Source organism: Ceratotherium simum, chromosome 22 (assembly GCF_057802395.1).
Source record: "Ceratotherium simum simum isolate JZ-2026a chromosome 22, ASM5780239v1, whole genome shotgun sequence".
Classification (NCBI taxonomy): domain Eukaryota; kingdom Metazoa; phylum Chordata; class Mammalia; order Perissodactyla; family Rhinocerotidae; genus Ceratotherium; species Ceratotherium simum.
The window spans coordinates 1,805,861-1,833,515 of NC_141921.1; the positions used below are offsets into that span (position 1 = coordinate 1,805,861).

Sequence of the window (27,655 nt, forward strand, 5' to 3'; positions counted from 1 at the left end):
AAAGCTCTTTTACGGAAGAAACCAACTAATGTATGAGGAATGGTAGCATTAGAAAACTACTATTTTGCAACCCCTGGTCTAATAATTGATTTAGGTAAGTATATCAACGATGCTTAAACTATCATATTAAAAGTTGTTTGGGAAAAGGATGTTCATATGCTCTCAAATAGCATCCCAGAGAGGACTGATTCATCACACAGGGAAAAGGTGCCTTTACAATGAAGAAATATGGCGAGCACCATATTAATCATATGATACATTTAATGTCACCGGTGATGGGGCTAACTGGAATCATGTGATTCAAATTTAGGACCATTCTGAAGAACAACTGGCTTACCCTATTCAAAATTGTCAATGTCATGAAAAAGAAAGGACTGAGGACCAGTTTCAGACTACAGGCTAACAAGAAACAGCAATTAAATGCAATGCATGATCCTTGATTGGATCCTACGTGGGAAAGAAATGATCCGATATATAATAGTGCTCTAATTACTGCATGAGATCATAGTATTGTGGTTATGCAGGAAAATATCCTTGTTCTTAGAAGATGCATGATAGAGTTTAGGGGTAAAGTGTCGTGATGTTGCCAGCTTACTCTCAAATGGTTTAAGGGAAAAAAAATAAGGAAAAAGTATATAGGGAAAGAGATAAGACAAATGTGACAAAATATTAAGAGTTGGTGAGTCTAGATAAAGGGTGTTCAGGTATTCATTGTGTTATATTTGCAACTTTTAAGTAGGTTTGAATTTTGTTTTAAATAAAAAGTGTGTTTTACTTTCCCCAGTGGTTGATCCTATACAGACCAAGTTCAGTATATACAATGGATCCCCAAAATCTCACGTCATTTGAGATTCGGCTTAGTCTGGCAGCTGGCCCATCAGCTTGCACCCCGGAAAATGGGAGTGGCTCTGAGCAGACGGGACACGGGGAGCTGGGGCCCTGCAGGCTCAGATTTAGCGTCTGTCTGAACTTTCCTCACATCAGCTGCCTCCCCTTTGGAGTGTCTGAACTAACAAGCCATGAACACCGCGCGGACAGACTGGGAAGCACTGGGGGTGAAAGCCTGCTTTCCTTCTAAACAAAAATCAAGGCCTAGAGCCACCTACTGTGTCTAGGCCCCTTTCTTGCTGACTCGGGAGGGTCTGGGAAAGAGGCTCAGGTCATCAGGGGGGGATGGGGTTCTGGGGGTTTATTTGCAGGGTTTGCAGGGGTGGGGTGGGGAAGGGAGATGAAGATGAGATGGAAATATAATTGTGCGAGTTGGGGAAGAGTGAATTTCAAAGAACATTTTTAGTCACAGATGGTTGAAGAGAAATAGAACAGCACCTCATCTTCCTAGCTGATTGCAGGGAGGGGGAGCTTGCTAATGAACACATTGATTCCCAGCTCCTCGGAACAATAGCAAATGCTTTTTGCAGTTATTAATTGGGCTCCCACACCAGGTGTGGGGGATGGAAGGCACTGGTGGTTCTAAGTTTATCTTAGGTGGTTAGACAAATAGAAAGAGAATTTAAAGAGCAAGGAGGAAGGTCACATAATATCACACCAAGAGAGCTGGACTGGGCCATCCCAACTTGACTGCAACTCTCAACCTTGTTACTAAGCAGTTTATCCTCTTTAATCCCTAGTTTTCCTCATTGGTAAAAATTTGAATAATAATTTTCCTTCATATGGATTGTGTGAGAACTAAATGAAATGGTTAATACAAGTAAAAAGTACTTTGTAAGCTTTCCAGGACTATATGGTATTTGTTTTTCTTATTGTGAGTCATTTATTCAAAAAGTATTTGTTAAGCACCTACTGTGTACCAAGGTCTGCCCTAGGTCAAGGAATAGGACAGTGAACTGGAAATATAGTCCCTGCCCCCACGGAACTGGTAATTTAGCAAGTAAGAGGGGCATTGACCAAGTGATTACCATGCACTGAGATATACCAGCTGCTACCGGAAGCATGAGACAGGCTGACCCTGGAAGTCAGGGAAGGCCTCCTGAAGGAAGGAATATCACTAAGGAGACACATCATAAACAGTAATACTACTATCCTTCTCCATGAAGCAGGGCCAGGGACTTAAATGCTGACCCTGGTTGACCAGATGGACGAAGGTCTGAAACCTTGTGAAGAATGGATTGACTTACATTTCCTCATTGAGGAGAGGCAAGCCAGTGTGTCCACAGAATGGCTCTTGCAGTCTTGCTAAAGTTGCCTATTCTTGTCTGCTGTGCAAACTCCTGGGACTGGCTGGCATCGTAGAACAGGGCATTCCTTATTCTTGTGGGGCTGACACCCTGATAACAAAGCTTGGCTTTCCCAAAGTGGTCAGGTAATTCCTCTCCCCTCCCAAAGAAAGAGGCAGCAGGGAACTGAGGTCTTTTCCAGGTCCACTCAACATCACACAGTGCACAGCCAAGCGCCCCTCTCCATGGGAGACTGCCTCCATCCCACTAGCGCAGGGCCTGCCGTTTTCCCTAATTACTCTGCCATGAGCCTATGCCCAGTGGCACTTGTAGTATTTATCCCCATTCCTAGCTTAACACGGACTTTTATAAAACCACCCTTGAAAAACAGGACTTCTGGAGGTTGGCAGGATAGTCTAAGAGAGACACCATAGGTCAGGGAGATGGGTGGTTTGCATTCAGTTCCATTGGGAACGTACTTCCTGAGCAGCCGCTGAGAGAGAAACTCGGTGCTGGGCACGGAGCATCCGTAGGTAAATATACTTCCGAGCTAGTCAGGAAGCAGGAACATGAAACAAATGCTGCATGTGGTGCAAGAGTTAAACAAAGTTTGAACGGAAGTGTCATGAGGGTTCTGAAGAATCTTTTTTGCCTGTCATTCACTCTTGGGTGGCTTTGTGCAAACCAGCAGATCATTGCCATTTTATGGACTCTGGGTTCCTCCTCAAGTGGTGGTGGTGGTGCTGGGGGAGGTGGTGGTGGTGGTCTGTGCGTGGGAGTGGTCTGGGGGCAGGGAGCAGGGTGGGGGGAGTTGAACCCAGTAGCACCGAAGATGCCTTCAACTGCTTTGACCTTTGCTCTTGTTAAACTTCCATCTGCTCTAATTATTTATCAGTCTACAAAACAGGTGTAGGCACTGCTTGTGTTCTTTAGAGAGCTATTTCCTGAATAGGATAAAATGAGAGAATTACCTAAAGACTTCCACATCTAACACTGGGATCAGATCATACACTTTTCACTTTGCCTCCGGGATCCAGAAGTAATTCCCTTCCCTGTTGGTTTAGAACACATAAACTTCGCACATAGACGAAATTAGGAAATAGCTTCTATTTCACGAGGAAATTTTTTTTTGTCATGTTCTCTGTATTCAAGACTTCACAAAAGAAAGAAAGGAATAAAATTCACACGTTTGCAAGAAACTGCTGATGTCTTTGAATATCTTCCCACAAGCAGGGAAATCTGGTACCAAAAAAAGTTGAATTTCCACATATGAAAGAACACGTTTATTGACGGTATGGACGAATAAAATCGTTAAGTAAATGTTGTTTAGGTTAAAACAAAAAAGCTACAAACTTATTCCCAGTCTCTGGAACAAACCAATCCCTACCTCCACCTTACCCACAAAGGGCAAGAAATAGGTGGGGAAAAGATTGAGTTTGTTTCTTGATTTAGGACACACACAAAAATGTAGATACATGCCAGGAATATCAAAGATCACCTGGTTATATGTTCTCAGCACTTTATGTGTATGATCTCGTGTAGTCCCACAGCAGTCCTAATAGGCGAGGTGGCTGTGATCATCCTTGTCACACACATGTGGAAACAGGCCAAGTGACTCACCAGGGATCATGAAGCTGAGAAGTGGTGGTGCCGGGATTTGGACCCAGGCAACAGAGCTTTAATGCCTGCAGACTTAACCACTATATTTGCTGCCTGACATTACTTTTCTTTTTATTAAGTCCCCTTGGTCCAAAGTCTTTCATATTTGATATAAAACCTTCATCAAAAAGTTGACTATCATGTACATGGAATCTCAGTATTATTTCTTAGAACTTTATGTGAATCTACAATTATCTCAATAAAATTATTTAAAAAAATTTTTCTAGCAACATACGTGTCTATAAGCAGTTTTTAATGTACAAGTGAATTAAAATTTAAGCTACAAAACTACGGATTTTAGAGTTAAAATCACTCTGTAAATGTAAAGAAATGGAAATACCCTTACCTGTGGTGGTAGGTGGAAAATGAGGTGGGTCAGAGTCCCAGTGAGACTGTGTCCTGGGAGAGCCCTGGACTTGTCTGAGCCTCAGTTTCCTAAGTATGTAAAGCGGGGTAGTGATGCCTGCTTCATCACATTGTTAGGGAAAGGCAGATTTGAAGTCAGGTTTGTCTGATTCCAGAGTTGCCTGGTCTTAGCCGCTGTATGCCACCCCGAGTGGAGGCACCAGCCGGAGGGAAGAGAGCCCAGTGGGGCTTGTCTGTAGCCCCTGCCAGTTACGCCTCCAGCCCCTTTCATCTGCCAGTTTCCCTGGAACCCATTCCTTCCTGCAGGGTCTGTTCTCAGATTGGCATGTCAACTCCACTGGCGTTGAAACCTGTGCTCTTCCCAGTTCAATTTGCTTCTATTTCCCTTTCCAGATAAACTGGATTTGGAGTCAGAAGATTTCTGTTTAAGACCTGCTTTGCTGTGTAGCTCCTGGCAAGCCACTTCCCCACTGGGTCTCAGGTTTCCCGTCCATAACGTGAGGCATCCTGCAGGGGGCACTGTCATCTACAGGTGCCCTAAGCCCCACCTCCTCGAATGTCCCTCCATCCCATACACGGAGTGAGAAACGGCTTCTCATCTCTTTGTGCCATCCCAGAGCTGCGTGCACTTGCTGTTTCCCTACCCTCTCTAAGGATATTTGCCCAGGAGAGGGCGGTACAGTGAGGACGCTGTAGTGTCCACGGAAGGGCGCTAGCTGGGCAGCCCAACCCGCAGCTGTGTGAGGTTTCCGTGGTAAGGACATGAGGCAGGCTCTAGCCAAGGAAGTCGAGAAGATGCTGTAATTGGAGAGACTCAGTGTTGCTAAACTGAAAATTTTGTGAAATCAATTGAGAGAAAAATCAATATGGGATTTTTTTTCCACGATGAAAAGACAAGATTCCCACACAATTAAGAATCGGGCCACGGTTTCCACACTCTGCCTGTCATGTTCTCTGGTTTCTGTGCCACAACTGTTCATCAGAAATAATTAAACATTTTCCCATGGGCAACAATTACTTGCTTAAAATATTATGAGTAAGGAGAATACGTTTATAATTACCTAACCTTTCTGAAGGTGAAAATATATATTATCCTTTGATGGAACAGAAAAAGGAGATCCGAGTACGCCAGCACGCTGAGCTGTTTCTGCCCTGATTAAACTAATTGCCTGAAGGAATGGAACAGTACTTTTTACGCACCCAAACCCCCTCTTTCATTTTCTGTAACTTTTAGGCATCAAATAATGGTTCCTCTCTCTTCTTGTCTTTGTCAGTCATTAAATAGCCAGCCTGTAGCTATTAGGATTGCCAGACGGCATCTCTGAATTGCCCAGTGCTGCACTATAATGAGAGGGGTGCCGTCTCTCTTCTTTGGAGCTGGTTTCATTGTTAGCCACATGTGGACGCCAGCCTCGAGCCCAGTGTTTCATGTTTTTACTTATTTCCTGATTTCGCCTTAAACACATACACAGGGAACACAGCAGCATAATAATCACAATAGTTAACACTTATGCAATGCTCACATTCTGTTAGACATTTCTAAATGCTTTATGTATACTATCTCATTTAATACTCAACAACAGTTCCACAAGGCAGGTTCCTGTTAACACTCTCATCTTACAGATGAGAGAATTGAGGCCCAGAGATATTAAGTAACTTGCCCAGGATCACACAGCTAATAAGTGGTGGAGCTGCGGTTTGGTCCAGAGTCTATCCCTTTAACCACTACACCGAACTCTCTCTCAAATTTCTCTATCAAGTCATTTTGGTCTACTGTTTTCTGTTAACTGGCAAAGAGTATATTTCCTGTAAAATATTTCTCAAAAAGCTGACTGCAATAAAATCATGCTTTCCTGTTGAAGCCTCTTTTTCTGTCTTGTTTGGCCTTCAAGTCTACAGGCATGTAATGATAATAGTAGGAGTAGTTACTCCTCACTGAGTGTATATCCTGGGCTAAGTACTGATCCCGGACCTTCACTTCCTTCCTGCTCCTTCCCCCATATGCACAACAATGATACAGGGTAGACAATACCATCCCTGGTTTACACATGGATAAACTGAGGCCCAGAAGGATTCAGTGACATGACCAAGGTCACACAGCTGGTAAGCTGTATGGCAGGGACTTCAAGGCATTTGGCCATCCTACTCACCCAGTTTGATCCCATGTATTGTGCGCCAGGCACTGTCCTTGGCTCTGGCAATACCAATGCAAATTAGGCATCATCCCTGCTGCCAGCCAGGGGCTTGGTTGGCTCATACACCCACCATGTTTTGGGGTCAGTAGTTGGTGTGGCTACATTCATGCTTTCCTCTGAAATGTTCTCTCACTTATTTTAGGAAAACTGAGTTTTGGTAACTCTTCCACAGGATCTAAAGTTATATAAAATTTTGAGGTTCTGCAGAGTCTCTTTAAAAACAGCATTGTGCATTTTTGTGTTTGCATATATATTGGTATGCGGATATTATCTCAGAACTCAGTTCCTGTCTCTGCTTGTGTCTCTTCTCTTGACTCCCTAACCATGGGGAGTGAAGCTCGGTATTCAGTATCAGCTCATCATCAGAGCTAGATTACTCCTTCCCAGCAATTGTCCCAGCACTGTGCTAGGAATACAACAGAATTTAAAACATGGGGGCTCCCTCTCAATGAGTACAATTACTTCTCCTTATTTTGCAGATTCTCTAGAAGCATTAGTATGATGGTTAAGCCACAACTCCGGAGCCAGACTGCCTGGTTTCAAGCCTCAGTTCCAACACTTACCAGCTGTGTGACCTTGGGCAAATCACTTACACTTTCTGTGCCTCAGCTTTCTCATCTGTCAAATGAGGTTGATAAACTCATAGTGCCTACCTCATGAGTTGATTGAATGAGTAAATGTACATCACTGCTTGGGACAACAGGGCTTGGTTCACGGGCACCATCTAAGTGTTGCCCATTGTCATAGACTTGAATTGCATTTGTAATTTGCAAAGGACTTATTTTTTAAGAAAGAAAAATAGTACTTCACTCTCTACATTTTTAGCTCTCAAAGGGCCACTGTGTTCTTTCAATTTCCCTACTGGAGTTAATACACAGCCATTCTGGTAAGGATGCTCTCAATGCAAGTCTTCCAGGGACCTTTCCAGTGCACTGGGGGTCTGCACTGCAGCAACTTGCTACAGTTAGCCCAGACCGGTTTACATATGTCATCTTTAAACAGTGTGATGCAAGTGGATTATTTGAACAGGCTGTAAAGTTTTAATTGGTGCAGGTGATAAATCTCTCCCCACTCGCTCTCACCCCCCACGAGCATTAGGTGTTTCATGATGCACATTGCATAGTAAAATTAACTCCTGACTAAGTCCTTCCCTTCTGCTGCTGCCACTTACAAACCTTTCTCCACAGGGCAGCCAAGGTGATCTTTTTCAAATGCACATCAGATAAGACACTCTTCTGCTGAAACCCTTCTAGTTTCTTCCTATTGCCCTGAGAATGCAATGTTTTAAAATGAACTTACTCTCTACTGATTTCTTAAAGAGAAGAATCAAATGTAATTTTTTATGAGTGGGGACCTTGTCATTAGTATCATTATTGTGACATGATTGAGTCAGTGCAAATAACTTCCATTACAAGTGACAGAAATCCAACTCTAACACAAGCAAAATTGAATTTATTGGCACACGTAACTGAGAACTCTAGGAGTGATGGTTGTATATCAGGCATGGTTGTATCCAGGTGCTAAAATGACTTCATCAGGGTTCATTTTCTCTCTCCATCTATGGATTCTACCTCTCTTTGTTTCTAAATGTGTCAACATTTAGCCATATTCACTCCTTCCAAAGGAAGCTCTACATTTGTGGCAAACGATAATTTGGGCAGTCTCAGGTAAAATCCTTACAGGTCTTACAACAGAAGCCCTCTTCCTCAGTATCCATATATCAGTTCCTGCAGGACTCTTAATTACCCTGCTTGAGTCACATGCCAAGCCCTAAGGCCAGTGAGCAGATAAGTGATTGTGATTGGCAGTTCCTCCAGAATCCCATAGGATGGATTAGCTATAAAAAGGATGCTCTGCAGACTAAAGCAATAGATGTCTACTACAGGGCTGTAGGCTCCTTTAAAAAAAAATACGGAATCCACACTGTGTGCTGGGCACTGGGGCAGAGAAACCAAAGGTGAAAACATAAAAACCACCCAGAACTGAGCATGTGGGTGCAAGGGCATATGCATAAACCAGACACTAATAGAATGTAATCAGCTGTGACCAACACACCATATGTTCTGAGAGAGATGCTCTCAGAATAGAAGAGGAGTTAATTGTGCCAGAGGAAATCAGGAAAGACTTCACAGAGGAGGTGATATTTGATGGCATTTGCATGGTGGAGAAGGAGAAAAGAGCATTTTAGGTGGAAGGAACAAAACATGGAAAGGTATGGAAATATGAAAGAGAATGGAGTGGTCTTAGGTGAAGAGCTGGGGCCATAGACCTGGCAGCAGAAGTGACTCTCTTTCCTCAGTTTACCCTTACCCCCTCCTTTTACCCCCACTTCATGCTTCCCCCGCCCCCAAGAGTGGTATTACCCCCTCAGAGGCTGGAGAGATGATATGTATGTCCGTGGCTGCTGCCCAGCCTGTCCTCCCCAACACTGCAGACCTGCTCTGGCTCTCCTGTCCACGATCTGCAGGGCAGCGCCACTGCCTGCTTTAATTACCACTTACCCTCTCCCCCCACCATGAGAGCCATCCCATTCTTTCTGCTCCCCATCCCTTCTTCTTTCTTGTGCTCTGTTTTTCCTGTTGTTGCTTCCACTCTTTTCAGCCTTCTTATGAAATGAAAGACCCCCACTTTTAAAGACCATCAGCCAATCAGAACATTTTCTTACTCTAGTGATTTTCAACCCCGGGCTCTGCATTATGATAACCTGGGAAGCTTGTGAAAAGTGTACAGGCTCCACCCCCAGAGACTGCAATTCACTAGGTCTGCTGGAGCCTGCACTTCAGTGACTAACGTGCTGTCTGGTTCACTCTGTGTGCACTGTGCCTCGTGTCCTCACTGCGACTCTGGAACCTCCTCACGGAGGCCTGGTCATGGCTCCCCTGCCTAACGGTCCTGCAATGGCAGAAGGCTGGTCCCTTGATGGCCACCAAGACTTTGCTGTAGTCAGGTTTAATGAGCTATTCCCAGGCTTGTTACACTGTTGTCTTGTTCATAAAAATTATGTTTTCTCCTTCAGGACATCTAATTTTGCAAGTCAGCGTCAGGTACAGAACAGATCCTATCACTTAAGAGCAGCACATTCAGTAATTTTAAAGGTCAAAGACTCACGTGGAAATTAGCTCTTAACTATTTAAATACATTGACTTAAACACACACAACAGAAAACGTGGCCCTACAGCATCCTGGCTATTTACACATATGTACATTAGTCCATTAGATGCGCTGATAACGGGTATCTCGAGTACTCGCTGATTATCACCCTAGTATGGTAGGAAAACACTGCTAAATGCAGAAATAGTTCTGTTTTAAGGACCTTGTAATAATAGCTCTCATTTATGGAGTGTCTGCTTTATGACAGGCACTACACTGCGAGTTATTTAGTTTATCTCAAATCCTCGAAACAACCCTGCGAGTAGGTGTCGTAGAAGAAAGGGAACAGTTACAAGTGTTGGAGCTAGGAGTCCATATCAGACCGTCTGTGCAAGAAAACTCCCACCTCTGCACCACACTCTCCTAATCATCCATGACAACGCTGTGCAGGGAGCATGCTGCGTGTGAACGGGCACCCAGGAGCAGGGCTACCTGGTGTAGGAGCATCTTTCCCTAGAACCCTTGCCCACACTGAGTATTATTTTCTTTTTAAAAAGTATTGCTGATTTGACAAGTGAAATATGATGGCTCATGTTAATTTGTATTTTTTTTCAGATGTTGGTTCTGATCAATTTCCTTATTTTTGAATGATTTGACTTCAGTGCATTGCACTGGGAGTGATTCAAAAGACAGGGATGGGTTGGTTTGTTTCTTTGAACTATTAAGCTAGAGAAGGGAAAAAGAATCGTAAGCTTTTGAGCACTGACTTTAGTGTTGATCTATATAAGAGTCATCAAGGTAGAGAAGTACAAATTCCCCCTCACCCTCACCAAAAGATTATAGAGCATGTTTTCTTTCCTTCTTTCAATTGGTCAAAAATTGTGTCTTCTGTTTTGCATCTGGGAGTAAAACTGAGCTCACTAGCAAAATGTCTGTTTTGATAAATTGAGAACAAGAAGACCAAAACTAATGACTTCCGGAATGGAAGGTGTCCTGGGAAATACAATGTAGAATAGTGGAATCAGGGGCTTGTTTATTATGATTCCGGGTATCCATCTGATGGGGAGTATAAATAGTTTTCTTTACACAAAGGGACCCAAGGAATAGTGAATCAGGGAATAATTGACTTGTCCTGATATGTCTGTGAATGTGCATTTCTATCTGATGGCAAATATGCTGTTGGCCTTTGAGTCAGCCACCCACCGTAAAATTTCCTCAGCCTCATATGCACCAAGAGAGTGCGTGCATCCCCCCCAAAGAAAACATTTCCAATTAACATTAATCAGCCAATGTCGTATTTTGGGCCTTACGGTGAAAGCCACCTACTGCAGCGGAATGCCATTCAGCAGGCAAGAAGTGATTTGCAATATAATTTAAATGAAGAGTTGGTTTCCTTTCCCATTTAGAGCACACCAGTATGGAAAACTGATTGTCAGACATTCTGGTGATGTGCATCAACTTGGCTATTCACTCAGAAAATGAAGTTTTCTGAGACACTGGCACATTTAATTTATTTCTTTTTCCTTGTGAAGTTAACTTCGGCTTGTTAAATACAATGACTATCCAAACCACAGAAAAACCAACACCATTAATTTTAATACTCATAATGTAATGGAAGGAGATTATATTCATTTGGGATTTTTTTTCCCCTTTTAATAGAATGTTTACTGCCCCTCTGCTTATGAGATAATTATTATTTTCCTTCCATAATGCTCTGCTTATATCTGAGCAGCCAATGTGTCTATTAATGTCTTGCATTTACGAATTGCTGGTGAATCTATCATTTTGCAATGTCTATCAGTAAAGCATCAATAGCTTGACAGCGTGGCCAGTGAATATGCAGCTGATAGGCATGCCGTGGGTCCCTTACAGAACCCTCTCATCTATTTTTATGAAACATTTAGTTTTAATAGAGTTTCTTTTCTATGCTTTGATTGGGAGATTGAATGACTTTTCAGTGAATTATATAGCAGTGAGTTAAGAATTGGTAACTTTCCTCTCTTATCATTGGCTATTTATTTTTATTTCATCTATTTATTCCTTTAATAGACACTTAGTGAACATCCAGCTTATGCCAGTAGTGTGCTAAGTATTAGGGGTTAAAAATAATTAAGACGTAGTCCCCGTCTTCAGGGAGCTCATAGTTCTGAGCCAGAATTGCATCCCAGTGAGATGAGGGGTACAAGTGAACTGGGCACGAGGTAACAACGAGGGGAGATGGAGGGAGCTCTCCCTGGAGAGGGGGCCTTCAAGGAAGGCTTTGTGGAGCAGGAGGTGCTACAGCTAGATCCTGGAGACCTACGCCTTGAGTTCTTCAAGTTGGCAGTGAAACGATAGATGGCAGTGGGAAAAGGCAGTTCAGGCAGAGGGAATAGTGAATGCAAAGTTGTGAAACAAGCCTTTCGTTGGAAACCTACTATATGCTGTTTAAATAATCATAATATAAGCTAACATTCAAGTGCTCACCATTTGCCACACACTGTTTCAAATTCTTACATTTGCAAACTCACTTAAGCCTTATAACCACTCTTTGAAGTAGGCAGTATCAGCATCCCCTTTTACAAATTAAAATCAATGCCTGGAGAGATTCAATAACTTGCCAAATACCTCACAGAGAGTAGGATCAGGACTGAGGCTGGAACCCGGGTTCTCTGACTCTAGAGCCTACAAGTTTAAATATTATGCTCCTGGCCCCTTTGCCTTCTAGATCCTTTAGTTCAGATCTACAGATAGAACGTGCAAATAGTGGCTGATATTCATGACTATGTCTAAGTGGGGATAAGAACAGTCCCTATCACATGTGGAGAGGATTAAATGAGATATAAAGTGCTTAGAACAGTGCCTGGTACATAGTAAAATACTTGTTAACTGCTGGTATTATGAAGATTAATGTCTTAAAAGTAGTAGAGCCCAGTAGTGCTTAGGAATTTAATAATGCTTAGGAATTCAAACCACTTAGGGGTAGTTGCCCGTGAGGGCGTTGGTCAAGGTACACTTTGTGGAGGTGGTGGCTTACTGGCAGAATTCCTATAGACAGGACTTAGAGACCAGGGGATTATTTCAGCAACAGAGAATGGAATGCAGAAATGCAAGCAGACCAGAACATTCCATCATGTTTAAGAAAAGTAAATAGACTAATTTGAAGAAAGCAAAGGGTCTGTAAAGAGAAGCTGGGACAGTAAGATCAAATCAGTGGGTAGAAATTGTTTACAACTAATGATGTTTTGTGAACGATTGGCATTGTCTATATTTTGTATTATTTAGCCATCATAAAAATTTTCCTGGGGTTATAGGCTCATTTTTTCCATATGAAGGAAATGAGGTGCAGAGAAGTTACGTAACTTGCGTGAGGTCATCCAGCTGAAGAGTGGTAGAACTCGGACTTGAACCCAGGTCTGTGTTCTCTATGGTGTCGTGCTTGCTTGACCACACCACACTTCCATTTTTATCCTTTCTAACACATCATGACTATTTATAGAATATTTTTTCTAATGAAAGAAGTAGGGAAAAAAAGTAAGAAAAATGTATCAATGTGTTCTTAGAATTCTGCTTATCAATCACTATAGCCCAACATTTTCCCAGTTAATAGCCTGTGTCTACTTTCATTAAGATGGAAAGAACTGGTCTCTCTCTTTGATTTCCTATACACACACACCCCCTCATGTTGCCTATTTATGTGTACCTGTTACAGCACATACCACAGATAACATCCCACCACCAGGAATAAGAGCTGATGGTTAAGAGTTTGGCTTTGAAGAGCTGCCTGGTGCCAGGGCTAGAATCCCAGCTCTGCCCTTCACAGCTGTGGGCATGAACAGGATTCTTTAGTTCTCTGTTTCTGTTTCCTTACCTGTTTAATTACGAGAATAGTAGTACATACATCAGTGGGTTACCATTAGGAATAAATGGATTAATACATATAAAGACTAAAAACTGTGCTTAAAATGCTATGATCATTCCTTAAATATTAGCACTATGATTGTCATTATTGTGCCTTATATCTCATGTCTCTCCAAATAAAGAACTGTGATTGCCTCTGTTGGTGAGGGCATGGGAAAATTGTCTTTTCATACATTGCTGAAGAGAGTGTAAAACCGTACAGCCTTTGTGAACGGTAATATGATGATATATCAAAATTGAAAAGATATGTTTTCTTTACCTAATAATTCCACTTCTAGGTATTTATCCTACAGATGGATTCACACAAGTAAAAAATGTCTAATTTGTACCTTTTGAATTTTAGCCTGTGTATGTATAACCTAGTCCAAATTTTTAAAATAAAGATTCATGAGTGTTTTATGCTTTGTTTGTACCCTCCATGTAGTCTAGCACAGTGCGGGGCACGGAGACACTGACAAACTCCGTTGTGTTAGGCTGGCACAATTCCTAAGGGGCTCTGTGCCCCAGGCCCGCCTACATGCACCATAAACACCTTAGAATGATGCTTCATCCTGAGCCACTTACTCCAAACTCCACTGTGACAACAACTTTGTCCTCTATCCTCCTTTCTTCTTCATTGTTTTCCTTTCAAAATTCACATATACTTTTTTCATTGCAGTTATGTCCTTGGTCTCTCTCGATGACGATTCCTGACTCGTGGACCTGGCAATCTTGGGAAAACATCATCCAATTTCTTCGATCTAGACCCTGGGGACCCCTCTTTCCCCAGCGTCACCCCCTCTCAGCCTGGACACATTGACCAAACCATTTTCTAGGACACGCGTGAGTAAAATGCTTGACTCTTTTATGGAAATACTTTGAATCATCCCCTTCCCCCACTGCACCCTTCTCTTCTGAGCATGATTTTATTTCTCTCAAATCTGTTCCAATTCTCCTCCTTTCTGGAACTAACTGCCTGGCCTATAGTTAATTCTCTCGGGTTCATTATTTGTTTAATCACTGACTTCTTCAAGGAGGGGGTAGCCAGTAGAATCAGAGAACTGAAAGGCACAGCCTTTGTTCTCCTCCTATGTGGTTCCATTCAGGGTTACTTGTCTCTGACTTAGATTGGAGACTAAATGGATTAGAATAAAACCAATTTAAGGGAAAAAAGAAATGTTCACAGACACAGAAATAGAGATTCCTGCTATCTTGGCTGCCTAAGATCTGCAGGCCTCACCAAGGAATTTAAAAAGTAATGTTTCTTATCATAAGTGACAGAAATATGCTGCTTTCTGCATCAATAGATATGAAGATTAAAGGGTCGGACCATATTAAACAATTTTGCACAGCACCAGGCACTCTGGGGTCTGCTCTCTGCCTTATTACCCTTCATCTTGTGGCTATTTCAGGCCCAATTTAAGAATACAATGCAGTCTGGCTTTGCAAATTGACATCCTTTAATTTAAACTGTCTTGTGGGAGAATTAAGAAATTATGGAACAATTATTCTCCCTCAGTTGAAAGCTGGATAGCATCCTGAGATCCTTGTACATTAGCCATTTGAATAGATTAAGTCACATAATTGAATTACACCTTTGCCCCCGTAATATCTTGTGGCAAATGTGTTGGTGTTCCGTGTTGGGAAAATGCTTCCATAAAAATAGAATAGGGGTTGAGGTTGGAGATTGACCTGGGTGTCAAAGAAAACCTCAGAGCAGAGTGGGCTGACACTTCAAGATTTTGTGTCGGAGGTTGATTAGCAGAGCAAGTGTTCCATTTGGAGTTTAAATGGAAATTCACAGATCAAAACTGCATACACGATGTGGGGGAGTATGCATCCTTCCATAGCTTCCCTTTGCATTGTCCCTCAGTGTTCAACTTAAGTGCCTGCCACTCATTCTCAAAACCTTTTCATTGTAACATCCCCCATAAACAAAAACGCTGGGTTTGGGGTACCTCCCGGCCTGTTTTCCCGTAGAGACTTCACTCATAGCACCTCTCACAATGGTGACAAGTCTCCTTCACCAGGCAATGTGGCTGAGCCAGGAACCATGTCCAGCTCATCTAGGATGGCAGAAGTGCTCAATAAGTGTTTGTTGGATGAGGATTTACTTGGAAGTCTCAGTGGTTTAGTTTCTAAACTCTATTTTCTTTTGTAGAGTGGGAATTGAAAGGAAGTGGAATCTGTTAGTAATTTTTAAAGCATCATTCTTAAGTAGAGTTTATGACCCACTTAATGTCATTATGCCATTTCATCAAGGATTTATTAAACACCAACTCTATTATTAAACACCAACTCTATCCACTTAACAAATGTTTATTCAGCAATTATTATATACAAATCTAGGGTAGGAGCTGAGGGAAAAAAAATAGCCAAGACATATTTCCTGTTCTTTAGAGGAGATGAAACCCCCTTTAGGGATTGGAGAGAACTGGAAATAGGAAAGAAAATAGGCCTGGTGACTGAAAGAGTAGGCAGGAGGCTGGTGAATAGGCCAGGAGCACGAGCAGGGGCAATGGTACATTCCATTTCATTCCTCTCTGGTTTCTATGCCATTGATCTGCCCTACACCCATCCCCCACCCCCACATCATCCATTTTGGACCCAAGCAGAGAAGAAAATTCTTAGACTAATGTCCTGTGGTCATGCTGGATGTGTGCCTTTCATTTGAAAACTCCCCCAAAGGAGAGAGATTTTAAAGCACAGTTGCCTCTGCCTCACCCCACCCCAGCTTCCAACTCTCCTCCATACTGTGCAGCCTTCTGCACCTTTGCATTCTTTCTCTGTTCTGTGTGGCACAAGAATCTCTCTCTTTTTAAAAGCTCTTTACCTTTTCTGTACCTTTGTCAAAGAACACTCTTGGAGCTTTAACAGCCAACTGTAGCTACCCTCCTGAATATTTCTGTGTGGAAGAGATTAATCAAGTCTGTCAAACATTGAGCTGTAAAACCTTTACTATTTCTAAAAGGTTTAAAGTCAGAATATTTATCACATGCATCATTGAGAATAATCTTTCTTTTTGTAAAAAAAATAAATGCTCACTGTAAAATATTGTGTTGATGAGCACAGTGGGCGAAAGGCTCATACCGGGGCCCGATTGTGATGTTGGAATGGCAATTCTGGTAAAATCTTTCTCTGACATCACTCCCCTGGAGGCCACCCATCATCTACCATCCTTCTATCTGTATGCATGTTTGATGTTATGGAATTCTAGAATCTCAGTGCTCAAAGGGAAGGGAAAGTAGGAGAAAGGGACTAATTTTTGTTGCGAGCCTGCTGTGTCAGGTGTCGTGTCTGCATGCTTTATGTGGGTTGTCACATTTTAATTTTCACAACAATCCTTATAGTAGGCGCCATCACAGCTGACTTATAGACAGGGAAACTAAGATTCAAAAAGTGAAGCAATTTTCTCAAGATCACATAAATATTCATTTGCAAATCTGGGACTTGACCCTAAGCCTGTCTAATTCTTTCATTCTGTTCATGTGGCAAATATCTAGCAAATGCTTAACACAAAATGGTACCCACTAAAGTGTTGCCAAAGCTCTTGTGACTGTTAACGTTAAGGTTCCTGGATTTTTAATGAAAGATCTTTATTCTACAGACAAAGAGACCGTGGAGATTCTTAGTCATGAATCTGAGAATCTGACGTGTATGTTTTAAGATGTTTAATCCAGCCGTGGTGTAGTAACCCTTAGAGTAGGGAGAGATTCACGCAGGGCTTTTCATTAGTGTAACTAATACAAACACCATACTTCCTTATTTATTTATAACATGCGTTCACTTCACAGCCTAATTTTAACTCCTCTGCAGCATTGTGAAGTAGTATCAGCACTACTCCCATTTTACAGATCACGAAACTGAGGCCTGAAGACATGATAAGTTCTGCCCAGGTCAGTCAGCTAGAAGCAGCTGAGTTGACGCTCAAATTCTTCTTCTGGTGCCACAGCCACAATCTGTCCACTAGACTATAATACCTTTAAGCCATTTGGTTATTATTCCTAAGAATTCAAAGAATAAAATTTTGAAGCTAGAGACCCATCAGTCTGATTTTCCAGATTTGACCACTGAGGCCCAGGCACTGAATGTTGTGTAACAGAGGCCCGTGGTCCGTGTCGTGATAACAGAGAGGAAGGTGGATTCATTCGGATGGGGAGGGCTGGGATAAACCAGGGAAGGCTGCACTGAGGTGGTGAGGCTTGATGATATCCTGGAAGGAGGAGGAGGATTTTAACGGGGGAGAAGATTCAACAAGTGATGCTAAAACGGAAGAAAGGAATGATTGGGTGGCAAAATGACAATATGGTGGTCTCATGGGCGGGGCCCTTCAAGGAAGCTCAAGTTTGTTGGTTCAATATAATTAGTTGTGTAATTGCATTCCCAGACTGCCACCATAGTGCTGACATATGTGTAATTAAACTCCCTGCCAGCCAGACGGTGTCTTCTGCATGCCTCCACTTCATGCTCCAGCTCTCCATCAGAGCAAGCAACAGAAAGAAAGGTCCTGAGGTTGGGAAGATTTGCAGTTTCAACCTCACCTTTTCTATGAGCATACCTCTCTGTGTTTACCAAATGTACTGGGAAAACAAAAGATAAAAGACTTAGAAGGAGGAACAGCTTTCTGCTCGCAGGTTGCTATGAAGACAATGGGCCCGTTTCTGGAACTCTTTTGGGTGGGCGAGATGTTTCCCCAGTTTGCGTTTAGCAAACTGTAATTAGCGTCAGCAGGAGAAGAGAACAACTGTGTTGGGAAATATCACTTTCCTCTGCACAACAGCCTCTGTTCTGAAGGGTGGTCCCCAGCATTGGGCTCTTCTTGTGGGGAGGTAATGTACAGATGCCATGTATAGTTGACGGGCTTGTTCTGCGGGTGAAGCACTTAACGCGCAGCAGAGGCCAGAGGCCAGCCAATGATCCACTTCAGATGGCAGAGTGGACCTTGCTTAAGTGTCAGCAGGTTGGAATCATGAGGCTCTTGTATGGTTTCATTCATTCCATAAACACACGTGAGCCCACATTCAGGTAAGCCCTACTGTGTGCTGAACACTATGTTAGATGCTAGGGGCTACAGGTCCCACATGCCTCTGGGAAAAGCTGTGCTTTTCAAAGGCAGGTTCATGGCTGGAAACATAAAGAACCGGCTGAGGCGTTTTGGTTTGGGGACTGCTGAGTAAATCAGATACTCCTTGTATTAGTTAGGATAAGTAATGCTGGCTGCCTTAACCACCAATTCCTCCTAACCTAAGGTTTAACACAATAAAAGTATATTGTTGTACTTAATGTAATCACTCAGGGACACAGATTTTTTTCTATCTTATGTATGTCACCATCATCTTCAGCCATGGCCTCTAAGTTCTCTGAAGGAGGGGAAAAGAGAGAGGAAGATCACCCTTGGGAGATTTTTAGGGGCCATTTCTGGAAGTGGTGTACATCCCTTCCACCCATATTTCATTGGCCAAAATTCAGGCATATTCCCCAACTTAACTAGAAGGGGACTGGGAAATGTAGCTTAGCTATGGGCCCAGGATAAAAATGAAACAGCTGAGATAAACACATAATCTTCTCCTGACATGTTCCCTTAAACTCAGGTCCTAGTCAAACAAATGCAAGAAATTGCCCTTCACTACCACTTTGAGGGGACCTTCCAGGGAAAATGATCTTCCTGTCAGAATGGAAGAGAATTTAATTAATATAAATTATCTGGAAAAGCCTGAAATGACTTCTTAACTTTTGACTCCAGAATCCCTCTTCCAATATTTTATCCTAAAAATAGAAATTACAAAGATTTTTAAACAAACAAATTTATTTACACATTACTTGCGAGTTTGAAAAAGGCAAACCACCTAAATTTCCAAATACGAGAAAAATGTTTCACTGAAATTTTTCACATTCAAATAATGTAGTCATTAAAGAAAACATGTTTCTAAACAATTTTTAATATTTTTAATGGCATATGGACATGAAGGTAAGCTTCAGAACTTAGATGCAACACGATTCCAATTTTGTTGCAAACATATGTTTAGAGGTGCAGACATAGGCACCTAAAAAGGCTGCAGACAATGCATTAAGGTATTAGGAGTGAATTTCTCTGCGTAGTAGGAAGGGGGGGCCTTTATTTCCCTCTTTCTATTTTTTCTTCTAAATCTGATATTATGATGAGTATGCCTAGCTTTTGTAAATATAAAAAATAAATCAATTAAAAATTTTTTAAAAGCGAAGTGGAAAGAGGAATAGCTTTGGGCCAGGACTGACTAAGGTGGGAGAGAATTACCCCAAGCATCTCAGGCGGGAACAGCTGAAGGGTGTGTGCAAGCCTGTTCTGGAACTGTGTCGAGTCCAGTGGGGGAACAGCGGGCTGGAGCCCAGGGGCCATCATAAAGGCAGGATTTATGCAGACTCGGGGGACCCACAGCAATTTCCTCAACTGGGCCAGAGAGCAAAATCTCAAGTTTAATTGGCTTTCAAAATGAGAAAACTGAAGTGATTTAAAAATTCAAGATTAGGGCCGTGGGTTCAAGTCCTGGCTCTACTGCTCACTAACTGTGTGGTTTAGGCATGCATTTTAACCACTCTGAACCTCACATTTAGAAGAGAAATAATACCACCTTCTTTATAGTATTGTTGTGATATTAAATGTGATCATATTTTCAAATATTTGACATATGTATATATTTTACCAAGTGGGGCCCACGAGTCAAAATATGAGGGGCTTCAACAGTTAGACCTATGAACACAAGGTTCATAGAATAACTAGAAAACAAGGTAAGGATGGAATTGTGATGCGGTGTTATTGACAGTATTGATCAACACCTTCTCTTAGCCGTGATCCTTTTAGCATCCAGGGAAACAGGAGAGACAGACTCCAGCCTGGCTCACAGAAACTTGGGGCAGTTTATCTGTAACACTGTGGAAGCTAAAGGCTGGCACCCCCACCGAGCTCAAAGGGGCGCACTTTGGGATAAAGCCCCTTCCTCTTTTTAACTTTTGATAATCCTCTCCAGCCTTCATCTCCCACCTCCATCTCTACCCCCACAGAACCATCACTAGTACCACCTAGAGCTTCAGCCTGGAGGAGTCTCTGTCGCAGTGACCCTCACCTGGAATTTGGGGCTGTTCATCCTGGGAAGTGTCCCCCATCTTTTCTTGGCATATTCAGCTTGGCATCCAGACAATCAAGGCCTGCTCCGTGTCCAGCCTGCATATCAACCAGGAGAAAGTTGAAGCATCCTAAATGAAATGTTCTAAGACAAATATTCAAAGGCAAAGAGACTATAGCTTCTCACCCAATGATTCTGGGCAAGGGGGCACTCGAGCTGTGACCCTGCACTGTACAGAATCAAAGGAGGGGGGAGTCAGCCCCGGAAGCTGTGACTTCACATCCATCGTGGTCAGCTCAAGCTGCTAGAACAAAATACCATAGACTGGTGGCTTAAACAACAGACATTTATTCCTCACAGTTCTGGAGGCTGCACCCAAGATCCAAGTGCTGGCAGATCCAGTGTCTGGGGAGAGCCCACTTCCTGGTTTGTAGGTGGCCATCTTGTAGCCTCACATGGCAGAGAGCAAGGAGAGGAAACCAGCTCTCCTGCCTCTTCTTATAAGGGCCCTAATCCCATTCTTGAGGGCTCCACCCTCATGACCTAATCACCTCCCAAAGGCTCCACCTCCTAAAACCATCACACTGGGGATTAGGATTTCAACGTACAAATTTGGGGGGGGACACAAACGTGCAGTCCGTATCACCATCCCTGCTGCTTAAGCAAGAAGTTTTGCATCATTTTCCCAATTCCATCTGAAGCCAATCTCAACAGCTCATCACAGCCATCACCCCAAGTGATGCAGACATACATGTGGCAGATATTGTGCCCAAGCCTTGTCACACCGGGACATCTGGCTATTTCATTGTCTCCTGTTTCCTCCAGCAAGGAGAGTTTTGTTTTTCTCCTCTGCTGACTGCTTATCCCCCCTCCTGGGCACGTCTTTATTTCTGTGGCTGCTAAACTGAGCAAAAATGGGAGGGGAGTTCCTGAGAAGGTGCTATCGGATGTGTTATTTTGGTTGTCTATACCCTCTTTCCCTGCACAGTTGAAGAGGACAGATTTTCTGATGATCCTGGAGTATCCTTGAAATTCAGCCTAAAGGTCTTCAGCTTAATTTAAATAGTGCTCTGTGACTTCTAAGAGAAAAGAGCATAAAAGAAAATTACTCTGTTTGCAGCTCAGAGACTCCTCCAGATTCTAGGCTGGTCTCTGATTTATGCTGCCCAGAAGCCTGTTGCTGATTACGCTGGATGCCCCATTAATTAATGAGGGCTGGACTTGGAGGTGACAACGATCGCTGAGTCTCTGGGGCAGAAAATGCAACACTAATACATATGTTTCAGAAATGTCCTTTTGTCTATACATTTGGTGGAGAAAGTGCTGATGAGGATCAATTTCATATTGACTTTAAATTTTTCAATTGACCTAGAGATCTTTTTATTAAGTAATGTGCACAAAAACATTTTATCCCAGGCTGACTTGATGGCTTGGAGAATTCCCTTCAAAATATAGCAACCTGGATAGAATTATAAATGCAATTCATTCATTTATTCTTTTATTCATCGTTTAATAAATATTTATTGAATAGCTGCTACGTGCTCAATTCTAGAAACTATGCTAGACTGTGAGCGAGACACAATTTGCCCTCAAGGAATCTAAAATCTAATGAGCTCAACAGACACATCAATAAACCTGGCCTCATGTGATATGTTTTGTTGTGGAAGCACTGAAGAAAGACTCACAGAAGGTATCCCGTGTACTTGGTGGGTACTTAGCTCTTGTTGAATGAATGAATGAGTGAATGAATGAATGAGATGGCCCTCAAGGAGAGATTTGAAGAGAAGTAGAAGTTGAAAAGAAGGTAAATGGCATTTGGGGCTGAGGAAGCAGCGTGTGCAGAGACAGGAAGATGTGCTGTTTTAAGTATAGCCCAGGTGTGAGGGGAGGCAGAAGGTGGGCTCCAGGTAGTCAAGACTAGACAGAAGGACCTTGGGTGTGAAGCCCCCCCGTGCTGGTAGACATACTCGTAGAAGGCGGGGTGGACCGAGGGGCCTTGCACCCTGTAGAGGGCAGGTGTCAGCGCACAATGAATGGTCACCTGGGTACATTATTTTCCGTGTTTGGAGTAGAGCTCATACCTAAAGTGTGTACTTACATGTCGGCTCACCTCCTTTGGATGCTCTCCTGAAGAGACAGCCCAGTAGAACCAAGGTACCTACTCTGAGAAAGACCTGGTTCAAACCCTGGCTCTGTCTTCCTAAACTAAGCAGATCCTTCTGCTCCCTACAAAGCCAGCCTGTATCTTCAGTTTTGACTGAATGTTGGGCAGCATGTTGTGAAATCTTCCTGTATTTACTGCCTTCCTGTACTTTTCTGAGCCAGTCTTTCTCACGTTCTTAGTTCTGTCTTTATGTTTGTTGGTATTGCTGTTTTGTTTTGTTTTAATCTTGTTCGAATGCTCAGGCCAGTCTGGGGAAACGTGAGCATCACTCTTTTGAGCATGTACCTTTGGATGCGGCCCCTGGGCTTTGACTCGCAGGTTAGAAATCCTGTCGTGCTCCCCTGAACTTGACTCAATGGCTGCAGTGGCCTGGCTGATTTATGGCTGTTTCTTCCCATGTTTGATCTTAGCAAGCAGACAGCTGTGATGTAGAGGCTTCATTCTACTCACCTGCTGGCATCTTCATGTTTGGTCTAATAGCTTGTTAACTGCTCTGAGGACAGGCACTGCCCTTCCTGGCTCCCGTTGAGCGTGGTCTCTATGGTAACCACATCACATTGGAGATCATGCTCATTCTTCAAGGCTTTCCTTCTCCATTTTTCTCTGGTGGCTTCTGGGTAACCTGTAATGGTTGGAGCCCTGCCTTACCCTGCCAGGAAGCCACTGCTGATTTAAAGCCTCACAAAGGAACTTAACAAGACACACTGCTTTCCTCTGGCCTTGTTGCTTATTCTGTGTCGCATTTGGTCCAGGCCTGCAGGGAGCTGTCTTTCCTCCTTTGTCATCTCCCTTTTTGGCGTTCCCCAGGTATTGCTCTCACTCTCTCAGAAAGCTTTGACATGTTTCTCCAGATCTCTCTGCTCTCTGCTCGTTAATATCTTGCAACAACCCCTCTGAATCCTGGCACTGGTTATGTTCTTTTTCTCTTCATTCCCCTTTGTTTAGTCATTCGCTCATATCTTCAGAAGCGACTCCCAAGCTCTCTGGTCTTCATCAGTACCGAAGAGATTTGTGTCAAAGAGACTCTTGTAGACTGTTCAGATATAATATATGAAGAAAGAACCTATTTATGTGTGGTAGGACTCTAGAGAGTTCATCAAAAATATTAATAATTATAGGAAACATTTACGTAGAGCTTATCATGTGCTATCCATTGTGGTAAGCACCTTACATCTTTACAATAATGCTGAAAGTTAAGTACTCTTATTGTCCCCATTTTACAGATGAGGAGACTGAAATACAGAGAATTAAGGGACATGCCCCAGGGTCCCCAGCTGTTAAATGGCAGAGCTAGGACTTGAACTCTGACTCCAGAGGCTGTGCTCTTCATCACTGGGCAGTGACATTTTCTCTGTACATGTGTTCCCACCACCAGGAATGGCCCATTTCTGCAAGGCTAAATTGTACCCATCTATAATGCCAAGATTAAATGCCACCTGCTTTATGAAACCACCCACCTATTTCCACATTCAAGACGCAAGGTCATTTGTTCATTCAGCAAATGTCAAAGTACAGTGTGTATAGCCCATTCATTCATCCATTCAACAAGATTTTATCAAGTGCCTTTACTGAGCTAGGTGCTGTGGCTACAATGGTGAGCAAAGAGCAAGTGGACCCCGTTCCCACCCTACTTATTTTTGAACAAAGAAGAATAAACCAGAATAAAGATAGTCAGAGATAGCTTTATACATACACCTATCTGTAAACTCTCTCTCTCTCTATGTGCATATATATGTTCATAAATCTTTATAGTTATCTATTGATCAATCAATCCATTGATATTAGGGTTATTTTTTCAATCAATTCCTGCTGCCTGTTTATATGATAAAGCTCACCTCCTTAGCCTGACATTAGATCCTCCATGATCTGGCTTCAGATACCTTTCCAGGCTTATCTCCTACCAGGTCTGGCGTCCTATTCTCTAACCACGCACTCGAGACCCCATCTCCCAGAAAATGTTTCCTCATTGGAAACCATCCAAGCACAATCACATCACCATGCATTAGCTCAGCCTTTTATTCTCTGCTTCAAGTTCCCTTTTCATAGTTCCCTTCTCGCATTTCTCCTTACCCAGCTCCTTTCCAAACACCAAGGCCAGGTTCAAATACTCCTCCTCTGTGGAACTTCCCCAACCGTCTCCTTATCGGCACTCCCATCAGCAAGGAATCAATCCATCCTTCCTCTGTGCTCCAACATGAGCGTACCCCTCTGCTACAGCGCCTACAGCCCCAAGTCTTAGCTATCCACTTACACCTTTATCCTCCTGACTAGGACTGCGTGCCCCTCGAAGGTGAGGAACAGGCCTTATTTCCTGCTGCATTCTGAGAACCTAGCACAGTGCCTGGTATCTACTACACTGCTGTCACTGTTATTATTATTATTACTTAACTATTAATAATAATGATGAGAACTTTTAAAGTGTCTAGTTGCCATCTGTACTTGACATTCGGCTAAGCCTTTCACTTATTTTATTTTATTTTTCTATCATTACAGAATTTTATAATGTATATTATGATATAGATACTATTATTAACTCCAGGTTACAGATGAGAAACCAAGGCTTAGAGAATTTGCAACACCTGCCCCAGGTCCCACCCCCCCAAACAGCAGAGCCTGATTGGATCCTGCATGGACTTGCTGTGAGGGCCCTGAGAGCAGTCTGCCTGCTCTTTGCTCACCATTGTAGCCACAGTGCCTAGAAGAGAGTTAACACTGAAGGCAGTTGATGCAATCCTGTTGACTGGATGAGCACGTGTTCTGTAACCACTACACTTTGATGTTGGTGAAATGAACAAATAAACTTACATCTTAAGTCAGAGGCAGGAAGGGATCTAGGAGTGATTTCACTCCCATATGTAGTCTTATATGTGTGTGCGCGAGCACACACACACACAAACACAAACACAAACACACACCTATCACTACATTTCTAGATATGGAAAAGGAAACCAGAGAAGGATTCTATGAAATTCTGATAAGATGACCGTTGGCTACAAGCTGTGTGTTTTTATTTCCGTAGAAGTTGCCTTTGGGTTCAGATGAAGTTCCTGACAGATCCAGAACAGCCTTTTAGATGTTTGTAGCCCAGAAAGGTCAGACTTTGGAGTCAACAAGACCTGGTTTAATCCCAGCTTTGCCATGGTCTCCATGCAACTTTGGGCAAAACACTTAATCTCTCTAAAGATCCATATAGTGATTAATATGTGAGTTCTAGAGTCAGATGGTCTGAGTTTAAATAACTCAGCTCTAAGCTTACTAGCTATGTGATCTTAGGAAAGACATTTAATTTCTCTGCGCTTTGGTTTTCCCACCTGTAAAATGGGTATAATAATAGCATTTGCCTCATAAAGTTGATGTGAGAATTAAATAAATCAATTCAATCAAAGCATTTAAAACAGTACCTGACACCTAGGAAACTATTATTAGCTCTTAGATAATTGTGTTTATTTCTGAGGGATGTAGTGAGAATTGAATGATTAATACATTCGTGTAGTACCTCGCCTTCCAAAGGCAGACCTAGAACTGGCACAGCATCATTTCTACCACATTCTATTGGTTAGAGTCACAGAGCCAGCCCAGATTCAGGAGTGGAGGGGACTAAGCAGGGGTGTAAATGCAGGAGGCATGGTTCATCAGGGGCCAAGAAGGAGCAGACTGCCACAGCATTAGTAGAAGAGAATAGATCTGGGTGGGTGTTAATGAGTAGTAAGCAGGCAAAATAGATATCAATAATTTCACCCATTGATACTCATATATTTTTCTCTTGGAAGAGCCCTCAGGCTCTCACCTCTGAGTCTGTTCCTCATTATCTACAAAATTCTAACCGAGTATTGGTATATGCTTTCTAAGGCCACAAGAAATAAGAAGAATGCTTAAGTGATGAAACCATATTTAGAGACAGGTCCCCTGGCAACCAAAAAGGGGAAAAAAAAGTGAAAAGTTATTATACGATGAAAAAAAAAATCCTAAAACGGAGGGCAAATAAGGGCATGTAAAGCATAGACAAGTATACACACAAACGTGTATTTCACACATATGCCATTTCTGTCATCAGACACTAGATCTCGACTACAGACCCTGACCTTTCCAATCCCTCCATCAGTGATGATGAGGAGAAGGGGGCAGTGTTGCTGCGGCTCCTCCAAGAAGGCAGGGTGTGTCTCATTTACGATGGCATCCCCATGACTGGCACTTCATCGGTTCTGTCTAAGTATCTGTTAGTGGCATTGTCAGCCATCTACTGAATGGTTTACTCTTTGCAGGTGCTATGCTAAATGCTGTATGAAATATCATGAGATTCCACTTTACAGTTTATAAGTCCTTTTCACCAATACAACTCTTGTCTTCATTAGGATCTCCCTTTTATAGATGAGAAGACTGAAACTTGGGAGAATAGGGGTTTGCTCAGTTGGCAAAGTTGGGATGTAAGCAAATATGGTTCTGTCTCCCAATCCAGTGTTCCTTTTCCTTTCCCGGGACATTGCAGATTCTCAGGAGCTCCATCCAAGCCATTTACTCATTCAGCACATTCACTGAGTGAGTGCCGAGTACCTACCAGGGTCTGGAAGCAGCCTCGGCCTCATACTCAGTGGTTTTGATCTTACTATGTGATGTCCCACTTTATGTGCATGATGTAAACTCATTTTCGCAATAGCCATGTGATGTAGGGACTCTTGTCCATATTGCAGATGAGAAAACCAAGCTCAGGGAAGTTAAATGAATTTCCCAAGGTCCTACAGTTGGAAGGTGCCAGAGCCGAGAATCAAACACAAGTCTGTTTAATGCCTAAGCCCATGGTCTTTCCATCACGTCCCAATGCTTCCACCATCTGCCTCCTACAAAATGGCCCCTGAGCTATAGTCCAAGCATCTCCCCATTATGCTGGACCCAGAGCTCTTTTCAGCCCCAAGTGCAGAGTGTGGAATTGAGGCTGAAGTTGGGTCAGCACTCACAGGAAGGGCCAGAGTTTTCTACAGCAAATGCCTAGACATACACATAGGTGTAGGCTACCATGTACTGAGGGAGCTA

General features: G+C 42.8%; 1 long non-coding RNA gene across 3 annotated transcripts in view; it reads left to right on the forward strand.

The window, feature by feature from the left end:
* Positions 1 to 27,655, forward strand: part of LOC147914038 (uncharacterized) — a 343,556-nt gene that overhangs the window by 58,809 nt on the left and 257,092 nt on the right. For all 3 annotated transcript variants that reach the window (XR_015555726.1, XR_015555725.1, XR_015555727.1), the window contains exon 2: positions 14,043 to 14,206. This is a non-coding gene — a long non-coding RNA (uncharacterized LOC147914038). The remainder of the gene's footprint in view (positions 1 to 14,042; positions 14,207 to 27,655) is intronic.